Source organism: Hyperolius riggenbachi, chromosome 8, assembly GCF_040937935.1.
Source record: "Hyperolius riggenbachi isolate aHypRig1 chromosome 8, aHypRig1.pri, whole genome shotgun sequence".
Classification (NCBI taxonomy): Eukaryota; Metazoa; Chordata; class Amphibia; order Anura; family Hyperoliidae; genus Hyperolius; species Hyperolius riggenbachi.
In genome coordinates this window covers 75,233,563-75,250,335 of record NC_090653.1, presented here as the reverse complement: position 1 = coordinate 75,250,335, position 16,773 = coordinate 75,233,563, and the positions used below count along the sequence as shown (strand labels likewise).

The 16,773-nt window shown below is 42.1% G+C and overlaps 1 long non-coding RNA gene across 1 annotated transcript in view; it reads left to right on the top strand.

The window, feature by feature from the left end:
- The window catches only part of LOC137528208 (uncharacterized), a 41,126-nt gene extending 34,055 nt beyond the window's left edge, over positions 1 to 7,071 (top strand). The window contains exon 3 of the long non-coding RNA XR_011023317.1: positions 6,823 to 7,071. This is a non-coding gene — a long non-coding RNA (uncharacterized lncRNA). The remainder of the gene's footprint in view (positions 1 to 6,822) is intronic.
- Positions 7,072 to 16,773: the final 9,702 nt, after the last annotated feature.

The window sequence follows — 16,773 nt, the reverse complement described above, 5'->3', positions numbered from 1 at the left end:
TCCCGCAGTCAGAGCAGTGTGCGAAGATTGCCACTATGACGTGCTGGCTCCGCCCATCATGGTCAGGCCGAGGCAGAGGCGAGAGAGGCTCCAGCCTCAGGGCACAGTGTAGGAGGGAGCGCACAACTCACTCAGCTATCATTCCCCTATTGTGTTTGAAGCAGAGAGAAATAAAAATAGGGGATACATGGCAGTGACTGCAAGCCAGATAACTAGATATTAAGGTGTTTGGGGGTTGGGGGCCCTGGGGCGCCTCTTAGTTTAAAAGCAATCAGTGTATGATGGAATTGAGTGAGAGGGATGGAGGGGTGCACTTTGGTGTCTCAGCCTTGGGTGCTGGAAGACCTTGTCCCGGCTCTGCCGCGCATCAATGCGTTTCCCGCCCCTCTAGTAGGCGACACGTCAGGATGTGAGCCAGGCGTGTCCAGTGTTTCCCTTTTTGTGCCACCCGGCCCAGCCTCCCCGGCAGTGAGCCTCCAACTCCTTTTTTTGTCCAGGGTCTATGCCTGAAAGTATTAGAATCATAGGATCAACAAAACACCCAGACAATTTACATTGTTTAAAAGTAAATAAATGACAGCCTCAAATTCTCTCACTTCAGTTGTACTTTAACCCTCCTGGCGGTTTATTAAAAAATCCGCCAGGGGGCAGCAAAGTCTTTTTTTTTATTTATTTTTTTTTTGTTTCCATGTAGCGAGACAAAGTCTCGCTACATGATAGCCGCTGCTCAGCAGCATCCCCCCAGCCCCTCCGATCGCCTCCGGCGATCGGAGATCAGGAGATCCCGTTCTAAGAACGGGATCTCCCGGAGGGCTTCCCCCATCACCATGGCGATGGGCGGCATGACGTCACCGACGTCATGGACGTCGTGACGTCATTTGGAGTCCCGCACTACCCCTCAGCGCTGCCTGGCACTGATTGGCGGGGTCTGGGGGGCGTCACGGCGAAGTGAGCGGTGGGTAATCGGCGGCGAGCGGCGGCGATCAGAGGGCACACGCAGCTAGCAAAGTGCTAGCTGCGTGCTGCAAAAAAAAATTATAAAAATCGGCCCAGTAGGGCCTGAGAAATCCCCCTGCGCGGCATAGCCCGTGCTGAGCACGGGCTTACCGCCAAGGAGGTTAATATGATTAAAAGCAGTTTTAAATAATATGTGCTATTAAGCCAAGCAGTTTATATTCCATAAAGATATGGTTTATTTCTCTACAAAAAAGTGGAATTTAAACTGAAAGGTGTTACAATTAGCTTTCCTTATCCTGATATACATTTTCAATACATCTCAGATGGCGGCATTTTTACTGCTAGCAAGTTGCATCACTATGGAATGTTTGTTGTGTGAGCAGGAACAACACCAGGTCTCCCAGAGTGCTCTGGGGCAGAAGGCTGTGTGACATCACAGCCTAGGCTAAGCAATACGGGGAGGACAGGGTTATACATCAACATAAAGCAATATACAGTATAGATATAGAAGGTGTTTCTGAACCAGGATAAGTAACGTACCCAGTTGTTTCCTGAATAATGTCTTATATTCTACAGTCACTTTACAGCAAACCTGACACAAAAATAAAAGTTATGCGATAATGAATTTTATGTGTGATACAGTTAAAGCGAATCTGAAGTGAAAAACGTATCATATAATAAATTGCATGCGTAGTACAGCTAAAAAATAGAACATTAGTAACAAAGGAAAAAGTCTTGGATTGTTTCCAGTACAGGAAGAGTTAAAAAAAAAAACTTCAGTTGTTACAGTATCTATGTAAAAGAGCTTCTCTGAGCTTTCTGACCTAACTTGGGTCAGAGACAGTCCTATTTTCTTAAGCACTTGTACATTAAAGAAACAGTGAAAGACAACTTCAGATAATCATCATCTCTGCTCTGTTTCATAGTTTAAAATACAGAGTGTTGCTTGTAAGTGGAAATATGACAGAATGCTGCAATGCTATAAAAATATATATATATATATATAAAAAAATATTTTTTTTCGTGTCAGTGTCACTTTAAGATACAGAGCATTAGTAGCAAAGAAAAGAGTTTGCAGGTTAAAGAAGAGTTAAAGAGAATCTGTACTCTAAAATTCTTACAATAAAAAGCATACCATTCTATTCCTTATGTTCTCCTGGGCCCCTCTGTGCTGTTTCTGCCACTCCCTGCTGCAATCCTGGCTTGTAATTGCCAGTTTTAGGCAGTGTTTACAAACAAAAGACATGGCTGCTAACCAGAGTGTGATAGGTTGAGAGGAGAGCTTGGAGAGGGTGTGTAAAGCTTCTGCCTATCACAAGCAGTGCTGCACATTCCACACATTCCAGCCTGAGCCCAACAGAGCCGGCAGAGGAAAGAAGATAAGATTTATTACAGAGACAATGCAACTAGAAAAGGCGTTGCAGTAAGCCAGAGCACATGAGAACAGGTATAGGAACTTACAGGATAGAAGAAATAGGGCTCGAAATTTTGTTACAGAGTCTCTTTAAGAAACTTCAGTTGTTGCAATCTATGCAAAAGAGATTCTTTGAGCTAATCAACCCAACTTGAGTTGAATACAGTCCTGTTTTCTGAAGCACTTAAAGAGACACTGAAGCGAAAAAAAAAATATGATATAGTGAATTGGTTGTGTACTATGAATAATTACTAGAAGATTAGCAGCAAAGAAAATATTCTCATACTTTGATTTTCAGGTATATAGTGTTCTTTCTAACATTGCATCATTCTATAATATGTGCACATTACACAACACTCAGCATTCAAAATGAGTCTTTCAGAGCAGTCTGTGAAGTAATGACCTCTCCTCTAGCAGAGGAAAAGTAAATAGTCCAGGAACAGTTGAGATAATAAAAGTCAGATAACAGCCCTCTCCACGACTAACTTAGTCGGAGAGCTTAATGGCTTGTTTGCATAGAGATAACAACTGGAGTTTCTCAACTCTTCCTGTACTGGAAACAATTACACTGATGTATCTGATCTTAATGTTTTATTTCTTAGCTGTGCTACACATACAAATCATAATATCATCATTTTTTTTTCACTTCAGTGTCTCTTTAAAGGGAAACAGAGATGAACGTTTCACACAAAATAAACATATCAGTCGATAGCTTGTAAAGAATAAATGCTCTGCTTGATAATTTCGCCGCTCTGGTGTGCCTTTTTTAGTGTTTTTTATCCATTATTGCTCCAGGAAAAATCAAATATGGCCGCCTGCTCAAATCCCTTCTGCTTCCGGGTTATGAGTTGTTCTGGATGTGCTGTCTAGGCTATATGAGACTAGGCTGCTATCTACGCTATATGAGAAAGGCTGCAGCCTTTCATCTGTGTGCTTTCATTTTGGAATGATGTGCAGCTGCCTGTAGGAAGTGTCTCATAGGAATGAAACTACAGTCATCATCAGTATCTATGCATAGAGATGAGCGTAATGACGTAATTACGATTTTGCGAAATTTCGCGTAATTAGTGTAATTACGATTATGGCCGTAAGTACATAATCGTAATGTAGAAGGATTTTGCGAAAATTTCGGGTAACCGTAATTTTCGTGTAATTTTCGCATTACAGTGGGTATTACGAACTTAATGTGTATGGCCATGCTTCCAAGCGGAAAAGTTGACGCATGGATCAATGTTAGGTAGCCGCCGACTTTAAGGGTTAATAGCAAAGCCCCCTTAAATGCTAAGAGCCTCAAATTTGGAGAATATATTAAGGAGATCAGGAGGAATAAGAGGACAATTTTTTTTTTCAAAAAGACCTTATAGTTTTTGAGAAAATCGATGTTAAAGTTTCAAAGTAAAAATGTATACATTTAAAAACCCGCCGACTTTAACGGTTAATAGCAAAGCCTGCTTAAAGTTTAGGAACACCAAATTCCTAGGGTATATTAAGGGGATCAGTGGGAATAAGAGGAAATTTTTTTTTTCAAAAAGACCTTATAGTTTTTGAGAAAATCGATTTTTAAGTTTCAAGGGCAAAAATGTCTTTTAAATGCGGAAAATGTCAGTTTTTTTTGCACAGGTAACAATAGTGTATTATTTTCATAGATTTATTGTAACTACGCCGCACCCGACGTCACTCGCCGCTCAGCCGCCGCAGCAATTACGCGTCCGTGCAGGACGCTAAGTCCCTGCAGCTCCCGCTGTCCACCCCGCCCACATCTGTCACCCACATGTCACCCACATGTGGGTGACATTAGGGTGACATGTGGGAGAGGCGGGGAGGGCAGCGGAGCCGGCGGGGACTTAGCGTCCTGCACGGAGTCCGGACCCGACAGTGCTCTGAGCTATATAGCTCAGAGCTCTCTAAGCATCTTTGAATTTGGGCTCCAAGGAGCCCCATTGGTCCTTAGCAGACCAATGGGGTTCCTTCAAATCAGAAGGAACTCGGCGAGTGACGTCGGGTGCGGCGTAGTTACAATGTAACAAAGTTGTTACATTGTAATAACTTTTTTACATTGTAACTGATAGAACATTTCCGAGGATATTGCGTGGGATCATTTATTTAAAGGGACAGGTAAGTATTATTGGTTAATTAAGAATATTAAAGGACTTTTTTCGTGGTTATGTTTTTTGTTCAATTAAAATACTTTTTCTAAGTGTTTGTGTGTTTATTTACTTTTAACTCTTAAAGGAAATGGGTAAGGGGTACAAGTACCTCTATACTCATATTTCTCCTAGGAGGGGGGGTGGGCATCTGGGGGACCCCTTTTTAAAGGGGACTCCCAGATTCCACCATGAACCCCCCCCCCAGGAAATCGCGGCCTCCACCTCCACCGCCCATCGGAGGTGGAGAAGAGCCCCTTGTCCTTGGATTGGACAAGGGCTCGGAGGGGGAGGGGAAAGCTTGGCTGCCCCTCCCCTTCCGAGACCCCCCAATCCATGGACCATGCGGGCTGGTATAGTCAGGGTGCGGAGCCCCACGCGGCCGGTGCGGAGCATGCTGGCTATCCCAGCCTGCATGGGGGACAAGGGGTTAAAGAGGTCTGGGAGGGGGGACCCCACGTCGTTTTTTTTTTTATATTTCCTACACTCAGAACGAAGTAAGTAAAACTCTTCCCACTTGGGGGAATCTATGAAAATAATACACTATTGTTACCTGTGCAAAAAAAACTGACATTTTCCGCATTTAAAAGACATTTTTGCCCTTGAAACTTAAAAATCGATTTTCTCAAAAACTATAAGGTCTTTTTGAAAAAAATTGTTTCCTCTTATTCCCACTGATCCCCTTAATATACCCTAGGAATTTGGTGTTCCTAAACTTTAAGCAGGCTTTGCTATTAACCGTTAAAGTCGGCGGGTTTTTAAATGTATACATTTTTACTTTGAAACTTTAACATCGATTTTCTCAAAAACTATAAGGTCTTTTTGAAAAAAAAATTTTCCTCTTATTCCTCCTGATCTCCTTAATATATTCTCCAAATTTGAGGCTCTTAGCATTTAAGGGGGCTTTGCTATTAACCCTTAAAGTCGGCGGCTTTTTTATATTATACGGAGCGTTACGGTTTAACGCGAAATTACGGTAGCGTTTAATGCGAAATTACGGCATGAATGAAACGCAAAATTACGCGTTGAAAATTACGCTTACGGTATTTTCAATTACGATTTTAATGGCAATTACGCTACCGTAATTTCGCATCGTAATCGCAAATTTCGCATGCGTAATTATAGTAATGCGAAATTACGAAAATTTCAGCTCAACTCTATCTATGCAGACAGAGTGCACACAGAGCACACAGATCATATTGCCACACATGTCTGTTTCAGAGATTCTTTCTCAGCAGCAACAGCCCCTCCCATGTCATCACAGCTCTCAGTATGCAAAGCAGGAAATCTGAGCCAGGAGGTGGCAGGCTTGGGCTTGAAAAGACTCCACAGACGAGTGACTCAGCTATAATGATTCCAGGTAAAACCTAGACTGAGCCAGTCGGGGATTCTTATCACAGCTGATAATAGACTAATTAGGCAGATAAGAATGAAACTAAAAGCAGGGTAGGGGTTTACTGTCATGTTCCCACTGATAAATGTAATAAAATACATGAGGGTGCTTCGTCTCTGGTTCTCTTTAAACAGCCAAGTAATAGGGAGAGACAGCTTGAGATAAGGTTTTACTGCAGGAAATGTCAAATTGTCATTAGCTCTGCACTGTTTTATAGCTTAAAAGACAGAGTGTGATTTGTAAATTGCAAATATGACAGAATGTTATAGAACAGAAAATAAAAATATGAGACTTGTATTCATTATCCGTACTACACATACAATTCATACAACATAAGGGGTTCATTTTCGTTATACACCCTCAAAGAGGGTCCGCACATTGTAAATCAGGAACAAGGTGCGGACCTTCTTTGAGGATATTTGGATACTGCTGCACTGGTCCAGTACCTGTCCTCCTGAGGTGAGCAATCTTTTAAATTAAGTGTTGACATTTCCTTTATACTTAAGATCTTGTAGGCCAGTGATCCAGGCAAAACAAAAAAACTAGCTGGGAAACTAATTAAATTCTGGCCCTTTGTGGATCATTGTAGCTCTTCCCCAGCGACTGTAGATTTTCCCTTGTATTGTAATAGGACCAGTTCAGTATGTTCCAAGCACCACAGCTCTGGCCTGTATATCAAATATAAACACAGAGGTTTTAAACAATACATCAACCATAAATAACAAACACAGAAGAACAATAAAGAAAATAATAGAGTTCAAAAATTCAGATGCAGCAAATAAATAAGAAGGAGCGAGTAGAAGTTTGGCTGCGCTAAAAATAAGAAAAAGTAAATCTGTCTATAAAGAGCCTGTTGCTTAATGGTAAACGAGTTGCAATGTACTATTAACTTTTACAACTGTCATCTGTTGTAGAATAAAGAGCGGACTTGTAAAACTGAAACTGCTGGAGAAAAGGAAATACAATTCCACATAGAATAGCAAGAAGACGTAATCAGTGGATAAAAATGAACCTAAGATTTACTCGCAAGCTTCATGATGGGAGAGTGGGACTGATTCATCCGGATGGCAGCAAAGAAAACGAAAGCAAATATGTGGCAAGACTCAGGAGCAACCATTCAAAATGCTGGTTTGATTAAATAGCTGAAACCTGAAGTTGTTCAAAGCAGGTAGAGTGGAAACTTGATTAGCGAGCATAATTCTTGTAATCCAAAGCACTCCAAAGCGAATTTCCCCATACGAATTAAAGCTGCAACCAAGGACTGAACTTCATCCCAATCAGTAGCTGATACCCTCTATCCCATGAGAAATTTTTACCTTTTCTCAAATAGATCATCAGGGGGAGTCTGTGTGGCTAATATTGTGGTAAAACCCCTCCTACAGTGTGATGTCATGACCAAGGTCCTGACAGTTTGCGGTCTGTAAACTCCGTTGCATTGTGGGAAATAATGGCTTTTTCCAACTGCCAAGCAAGCAGCATCTCCCTCTGTGCCTCTGTCCATAGAACTCTCAGTAAATGAATATTCTGTACAGATCACCTGGCAGAACTAAAGATGTCACCACCAAGCGATACATTGCAGAATGTAAATCAGGGAGAGGAAAGATTTTACAATGGGCAAACACTGACTAAATAATCTATAAATTAATATTTAAAATAAAATAGCATTTTATTTTTTATGCTATTTTCACAGTTACAGTAACATTTTACCGTTCCTCTGTACTGTATAAAATAAAAATGTAAACAAGACTTTCACTATAAGGGCCCTTTTCCACTTGCAAGTGCAATCCGAAATGTGTTTGCAATCGCAAAAGCTTCTTTTTCCCACTTGCTGCAATTAAGCTTTGAACTATCGGGAATAAAAAGCGATTGCACTAATAATCGTGCAGCCCGATGATTGCAATGACCGCCCTCTGCCTCCTTCCATTTCAGTGACTGCCCTCTGCCTCCTCTCGCACTCATTCCACCTCAGTGATCAACCTCTGTCTTCTCTCCCACTCGTTCCACCTCAGTGATCACCCTCTGCCTTCTCTCCCATTCATTCCACCTTAGTGATCACCCTCTGCCTTCTCTCCCATTCATTCCACCTCAGTGATCACCCTCTGCCTCCTCTCTCACTCATTCCGCCTCAGTGATCACCCTCTGCCTTCTCTGCCACTTATTCCACCTCAGTGGCTGCCCTCTGCCTCCTCTCCCACTCATTCCACCTCAGTGACCTACCTCTGCATCCTCTCTCACTCATTCCACCTCAGTGACCGCCCTCTGCCTCCTCTCCCACTCATTCCACCTCAGTGACCGCCCTCTGCCTCCTCTCCCACTCATTCCACCTCAGTGTTTGCCCTCTGCCTCCTCTCTCACTCATTCCACCCCAGTGATCACCCTCTGCCTCCTCTCTCACTCATTCGACCTCAATGACCGACCTCTGCCTTCTTTCCAACTCGTTCAATTTCAGTGATCCCCGTCTGCCTCCTCTCCCACTCACTACACCTCAGTGACTGCCCTCTGCCTCTTCTTCCACTCACTACACCTCAGTGATCACCCTCTGTCTCCTCTCCCACTCACTCCATCTCAGTGATCACCCTCTGTCTCCTCTCCCACTAACTCTACCTCAGTGACCACCCTATGCTTCCTCTTCCACTCATTCCACCTCAGTGATTGCCCTCTGCCTCTTCTCCCACTCACTCCCCCTCAGTGATGCCCTCTACCTCCTACCACTCACTCACTCCACCTTAATGATGCCCTCTGCCTCCTCCCACTCACTCCACCTCAGTGATGCCCTATACCTCCTCCCACTCATTCCACCCCAGTGATTGCCCTCTGCCTTCTCCCACTCATTCCACCTCAGTGAGCACCCCTTGCCGCCTCTCCCTTTTACCTCAGTGAGTGCCCTCTGCCTCATTTTTTACTCATCTCATTGACCACGCTCTGACTCCTCCACCATTCACACCTCATCTGCCACCCATCGCCTCCTCTCTGACTCACAGTCACTGACCACCCTCTGGCTCTTCTCCCATTTACACCATCTCAGTGACTGCTCCCTACCTGATCTCTTCACTACCACCATATGATAAATCACCTAAAGCAGCAAAAGGATAGAACTGTACCTGATCCCCTCAACCACTTAAAAGGTGCCTCAGATAACAGTCAAGCATCCTGAACCTTCCCACCCTGCTGCTGATAGCTAAGACATGTTCTGCTTTTAGAAAGCAGAAACCTCTGATACAAACATGCTGCTGCAAGTCTTGTGGCACTCACTCTATCAGCTTGTAATGATCTCTGATCCATCTGGTAATGTTCCCTGAGATTTGTGATCAGTGTGTCAAATGAGAAATCAGCTGTGTGTTTTCCAGACCTTTTAAGGCTGCTGTCTGATTGCCTCTTTTGCCATAAATAAGCTCTTATGTATGTTGTCTGAAGATATGTGGGATGATTACACCTCGGCTACCCCGACAGCTGGAATGTCTGATAGCAGTAAATATGGTTTCCTATCTGTATTCAAAGAATTGTGTTTAGGTCTAGTACTATATTGTCAGTCATAGTCAATAAGTGTGTAAATACTAGAGCACACTTTTCCCACACAATGGAGAACCCCATGCAGTGTCACTGGACTGAGCATTGAACTGAAATAGCATTTAAGCTGGGTGCACACATGGCTGTACCTGAAAGGACGAGTTTTCTGTCATGTGCGATTTTTTGTGTGCATTTTCTGTGCGTTTTTTCCCGCATATGCGTTTTTCAAGCGTTTTGCATGCATTTTAGGTTTGCATATACAAAACGCATAAGTGTTTTGTATGCATTTTCCATGCCGTTTTATATTGCTTTTTATGCAAATCAATTGGAAGACAACAGGAAGTGGAAATACATCACAAAACAATTAAAAAATGCATATAAAAACACATGAAAAAAGCATACCATTGCGTTACCATTGACTTTCATTATGTGCATTTTTGATGCGTTTTTGAAAATTATGCAACAAAACCAGCATTTTTAAAAACACGTTTCAAAATGCATAAAAAATGCATATGCGTTTTTTTCTTATATGCGTACTTTGATGCGACCCATTGACTTGCATTAGAGGCAACAACGCAGCGTTTTCTGCAACGCTAGCATTTCTGCTCAGTGTGGCATTAGTCTCAAGATTTAGACCTTAAAGAGAATCTGTATTGTTAAAATCGCACAAAAGTAAACATACCAGTGCGTTAGGGGACATCTCCTATTACCCTCTGACACAATTTTGCCGCTCCTCGCCGCATTAAAAGTGGTTAAAAACAGTTTTAAAAAGTTTGTTTATAAACAAACAAAATGGCCACCAAAACAGGAAGTAGGTTGATGTACAGTATGTCCACACATAGAAAATACATTCATACACAATCAGGCTGTATACACCCTTCCTTTTGAATCTCAAGAGATCATTTGTGTGTTTCTTTCCCCCTGCAGCTATCTTCCACTGAAGTGTCAGGCTGTTTCTTCCTGCAGAGTGCAGACAGCTCTGCCTGTATGTAATTCCTCAGTATGTGAAAGCCCAGCCAGCTCAGAGGAGGATTTATCCAGCTTGTAAAAGATAAGAGAGAAGAGAGAAGCTGCCGTAATCTAAATAATACACAGGCAGTGTGCAGAGAGGGGCCTGGAGGGGGGAGATGCATCACAGAACCACAACACTGAAGAACTTGGCAGCCTTCCAGACACAGGCTGACAAGTCTGACAAGAGAGAGATAAGTTGATTTATTACAGAGATGGTGATAGTAGAACGTGCTGCAGTAAGCCAGAACACCTTAGAATAGCTTTTGGAACTTGTAGGATGATAAAAAACAGGATGCAATTTTTGTTACGGAGTCTCTTTAAAAAAGAAATGACTTTAACCATTGACTACCATTTACTTGCTAACTACCGCCCAGTGTCACTTCTCCCATTTGCATCTAAATTCATGCTAAACTAAGTCAGTATTTATCTGCAAATTCCTTGCTTGATCAGTTCCAGTCTGGCTTCTGGCCAAACCACTCCACAGAAACAGCCCTCACCAAAGTAGCTAATGATCTCCTCACAGCTAACTCCAAAGGCTATTATTCCATACTCATCCTTCTATATCTGTCATCAGCATTCGACACTGTCGACCACACTCTACTCCTACAGATCCTTTCATCTATAGGAATAAAGGACCTCGCTCTCTCCTGGATATCTTCCTACCTCTCTGGAAGGTCTTTCACTGTTTCTTATTCAGATCAGGCCTCCTCTTCACATCCTCTGTCTGTAGTGGTACCTCAAGGCTCTGTCCTCGGTCACTTCCTCTTCTCCATCTACATGCACGGTCTTGGTAACTTAATCAGCTCATTTGGTTTCCAATACCACTTATTTGCAGATGATACACAACTGTACCTCTCGGCCCCAGACCTTAACTCCCTCCACACACGGGTTCCCGACTGCCTGTCCGCTATTTCCTCTTTCATGTCCTCTTGCTTCTTAAAACTTAAAATGAATAAAACTGAACTAATAGTCTTTCCACCATCCCTGTCCACCCCTTTGCTGAAATTACAATAAATGTTAACAACACGTCTATAACATCAGTTCCCAAAGCACGGTGCTTGGGGTAAGATTTGATTCTGCTCTCTCATTTACTCCTCACATTAACTCCCTAACCAGCTCCTGCCATTTCCAACTGAAAAACATAGCACGTATCTGACCTTTTCTCTCCCATGACACAACCAAAATGTTAGTACATGCTCTTATTATATCTCGATTGGACTATTGCAATTTATTGCTTGGTGGACTTCCAACTAACCGACTAGCACCACTCAATTCTGTACTGAACTCTGCTGCTCGACTCATTCATCTCTCCTCTCGCTCTTCCTCTGCTGACCCTCTCTGTCAAGCACTTCACTGGCTACCAATTAATGAGAGGATTCAGTTCAAACTCTTAACTCTTAACCCTAACCTACAAAGCTCTCCACAATCTCTCTCCCCTGTACATCTCCTCACTAGTCTCCAGATACCAACCCAACCGCAAACTCAGATCTGCACACAAGCTTCTTCTATCCTCTTCTACAATTACCTCCTCACAATCACGTGTACAAGACTTCTCACGTGCCTCACCCCTCCTCTGGAATGCACTTCCACAACACATCCGCCACTCTCCCACCTTTAAACGCTCCCTCAAAACCCACCTTTTCTGACAAGCATATTCTCTAGCTTAGGCCATGCACCCACTAAATAACCTAATTACGCACTGCCTGTACATATACTGTATACTTCCCCACCTCTTGTTTCCACCCATTCCTTTAGATTGTAAACCCTCAAGGGCAGGGCTCTCACCCTTTTGTGTCATGGAATGGAATTAATTTAATTGCTTGCACACTGTTAGACATTTATACATTTTAGTCATCATGTTAAATCAAATTGTAATCAGCAGTGCTGTATCTTGTATCAGCGTTCATATTTGATGTATATCATCATTGTCTGTATCATTATGTATCCCTTGTTTGATTTCTTTCATTGTACAGCGCCACGGAATATGTTGGCGCTTTATAAATAAATAATAATAATAATAATTTCAGCCCGTGGGGATTTTTCACCTCCCATTCATTTGCCAATAACTTTATCACTACTTATCACAATGAATTGATCTATATCTTGTTTTTTCTGCCACCAATTAGGCTTTCTTTGGGTGGTACATTTTGCTAATAATTATTTTTTTTAATGCATTTTCACAGGAATATTAAGAAAAAAAATGGAAAAAATGCATTATTTCTCAGTTTTCAGCCATTATAGCTTTAAAATAATACATGCTACCATAATAAAAACCTATGTATTTTATTTGCCCATTTGTCTTGGTTATTACACCATTTAAATTTTGTCCCTATCACAATGTATGGCACCAATTTATTTGGAAATAAAAGTGCATTTTTTTTTTAATTTTGCGTCCATTACTATTTACAAGCTTATAATTTTAAAAAAATGTTCATAATATACCCCTCTTCACATGCATATTTAAAAAGTTCAGACCCTTAGGTAACTATTTATGTTTTTTTTTTTTTTTTTTTTTTTTTTTTTATTAATTGTATTTTTTTTTCCATTAAACATTTTATTTGGGTAATTTGGGTGTGGGAGTCAAACAGTTGTTTTTAAATGTAATAATATGGGTTTATTTTATGAAAAAATGTATGTAGATGTAGTTTTACTATTTGGCCACAGTGAGATCTTTTTTTTCGTCCTGGAAGCGAGAAGTTGCTTCCAGGAAGCACTAGGAGGACGGAATTTTTTTTTTTTTTTTTTGTAAAGACTGCGGCATCTGATAAGAAGCCGTCAGTTTTTCTGCTGGGGACTTAGATCTATATTCCCATTCATTGATCTCAGGAGTGTGCAGCTGCTGCCTAGAGGTGACAATCACGTCCAGGCGGCAGGAATGGTTAAAGCAAACCTGAAGTGACAACAAACTTATGAGATGAATAAGTGCATATACAGGTTCTTCTCAAAAAATTAGCATACTGTGATAAAGTTCATTATTTTCTGTAATATACTGATAAACATTAGACTTTCATATATTTTAGATTCAAATACACACAACTAAAGTAGTTCAAGCCTTTTATTGTTTTAATATTGATGATTTTGGCATACAGCTCATGAAAACCCAAAATTCCTATCTCAAAAAATTAGCATATTTCATCCGACCAATAAAAGAAAAGTGTTTTTAAAACAAAAAAAGTCAACTTTCAAATAATTATGTTTAGTTAGGCACTCAATACTTGCTAAGGATTCCTTTTGCAGAAATGACTGCTTCAATGCGGTATGGCATGGAGGCAATCAGCCTGTGGCACTGCTCAAGTGTTACGGAGGTCCAGGATGCTTCGATAGCGGCCTTAAGCTCATCTAAAGTGTTGGGTCTTGCGTCTCTCAACTCTCTCTTCACAATATCCCACAGATTCTCTATGGGGTTCAGGTCAGGAGAGTTGGCAGGCCAATTGAGCACAGTAATACCATGGTCAGTAAACCATTTACCAGTGGTTTTGGCACTGCGAGCAGGTGCCAGGTCATGCTGAAAAATGAAATCTTCATCTCCATAAAGCTTTTCAGCAGATGGAAGCATGAAGTGCTCCAAAATCTCCTGATAGCCAGCTGCATTGACCCTGCCCTTGATAAAACACAGTGGACCAACACCAGCAGCTGACATGGCACCTCAGACCATCACTGACTGTGGGTACTTGACACTGGACTTTAGGCATTTTGGCATTTCCCTCTCCCCCAGTCTTCCTCCAGACTCTGGCACCTTGATTTCTGAATGACATGTAAAAGTTGCTTTCATCCGAAAAAAGTACTTTGGACCACTGAGCAACAGTCCAGTGCTGCTTCTCTGTAGCCCAGGTCAGGCGCTTCTGCCGCTGTTTCTGGTTCAAAAGTGGGTTCATGCTTCCATCTGCTGAAAAGCTTTATGGAGATGAAGATTTCATTTTTCAGCACGACCTGGCACCTGCTCACAGTGCCAATACCACTGGTAAATGGTTTACTGACCATGGTATTACTGTGCTCAATTGGCCTGCCAACTCTCCTGACTTGAACCCCATAGAGAATCTGCGGGATATTGTGAAGAGAAAGGTGAGAGACGCAAGACCCAACACTCTGGATGAGCTTAAGGCTGCTATCGAAGCATCCTGGGCCTCCATAACACCTGAGCAGTGCCACAGGCTGATTGCCTCCATGCCACGCCGTATTGAAGCAGTCATTTCTGCAAAAGCTTCCCAGCTGAATGATAATGTTAATCCAAAACAAATCTTGAAATACTGAACTTTTTATCTTACATACAGGAGTTTTATGCCCTCTGATTAGTGATCACTCAGAGTAAAGCCCCTTCCACACTTTCGCATGCAATTCAGGTGGCCATCACAATGCATGGCACTTTCGTTGCTACTGTATGCATTTCGACCCAATGCAGTCGTGATTCCATTCATTATGATTAATGGAAATCGCAATTCATTTGCATGGATTTGTCAGCAACCATGCATTGTGATGTGCAGGGAATTGCAATGTATGGATGGAACCATCGGACAGTGCAGTCTATGCACTTCTAATCGTACTATGGATAACTACTGTCAGGTTTGTCTGGTCAATGACTATAGGTCAGGCTGTATGCTCATATGACTGACCTATAGCCTAGCCCGTAACACCTGCACAAACTCCTACCTAGCAAAGAACTACAATTACCCTGCAGGTAAATGTAGCATACAGACTGACAGATAGTATCCACCAAACAGAACCAATATTAATCATAAAGGCACAGTATCACAAGTATAATAGTCACCTTTGGCCTGGAGGATGAGACAATCCAGATGAGAGTCAGATGACTGCAAGCAGGAGCAATGGTATGCAGATCAGGCACTTTAGCGATAGTGTGGTCGGTACTAGCCAGATGTCAGTCCAGGTAGCGTTCTTCCAAGTCCTTATCCAGGCAGAGGTCGATCCAGGCAGCAAACAGACAGAGTCCAGGTACAATAGCAGAGTCGGCAATGAGTAATCCAATAAAGGGTTGTCAGGATACAGGCAGAGTTGGCACCAGGGAATCAATATAGAGTTAAGCATGGTCAAAGATACAAGGCAGAGTTGGCAACAGTACTCAAATGTTTGTGAGCACATACCCAGCAACAAGCCAAAGCTAAATGCTATCACGGGCGATGTCTCGGGGGGTTTAACTTAGTTAAATACAAAGACTAACCAATCAAAGCAAAAGCATTCAAAGTAACCATTGACATTGCGGCGTGTCAGCAGGTCAGCTGACATGCCATACACACACATGGCTATTGTTTACAGCGGCGGAGCACATACTGAGAGCGTGTCCGCTGCCTATCCAATGAGAGCTGAGCGCCATGCGCTTCAGTGGCGTCAGCGGCCTGCCGAAACCCAGAGGCTTGTGCCTCAGCGTGGTTCTCGGCATTTCACCGCCATGAGAGCCCCAAAGATCTTACAACTGCGCATAACTGTATGTTGCTGAAAGTACATTCAGCAATGCACAAGTGGGGATAGGGCCTAAAGGCCCATTTCCACCGACTGCATTTGTGTTTGTAACAACAACTTCAGCGCACGGGTTGTTTAGACAATTTTCACATTTCAGCACCCCTCCCATTCATTCGCCAATGATAATCTAGATCTTTTTTTTTTTTTAGGGGTGATTTTTTTTTTGTAATTATTTTATTCTCTAAGCATTTTATCGTGAAAAATACACTATTTCTCAATTTCCATCTATTACAGTTTTAAAATAAATAATTCTATCGTATATTAAACCTACACATTTTATTTCCCCATTTGTCTTGGTTATCACAATTAAAATATAGCCCTAGTGCAACGTATGGTGACAACATATTATTCGGAAATAATTGTATATTTTTATGTTGTTTTTTTTCCCTCACATATACGTCATTTAATAACAAATTGGATGCACAGCAATTGATTATTCTCAAAGTGCGCCTATGGCTTTTTTGCCATTCATTCAGATAAGGGCTGGTTAGTGTTAGGAGTAGGTGGTGGGTGGTTACGGTAAGAAGTAGTTGAGGGATGGATAGAGTTAATCATAGTTAGCGGAGGGTTCAGGTGAAAGTTAAGGCACAGTGGGCGACAGAGAACACCAGTTAAATCACTGATATTCTACTATTGTAAATAATATTATAGATATGCCCTATGCCTAACACTAACTCTCCCCTATTTAATCCTAACCCTGGCCACCCCACACAGACTCCTAACACGAATACTATGCGACCCCTTCACAGCAGCTCCTATCACCTCAGCACACAAAAGAGGTAACACAGAACTGCTGTGAGAGAGGCACAGCTAGGAAGAGGCCACACGTGTCGACAGAAAACTATTTTCCCGAGGACAATATTTTGCACGTT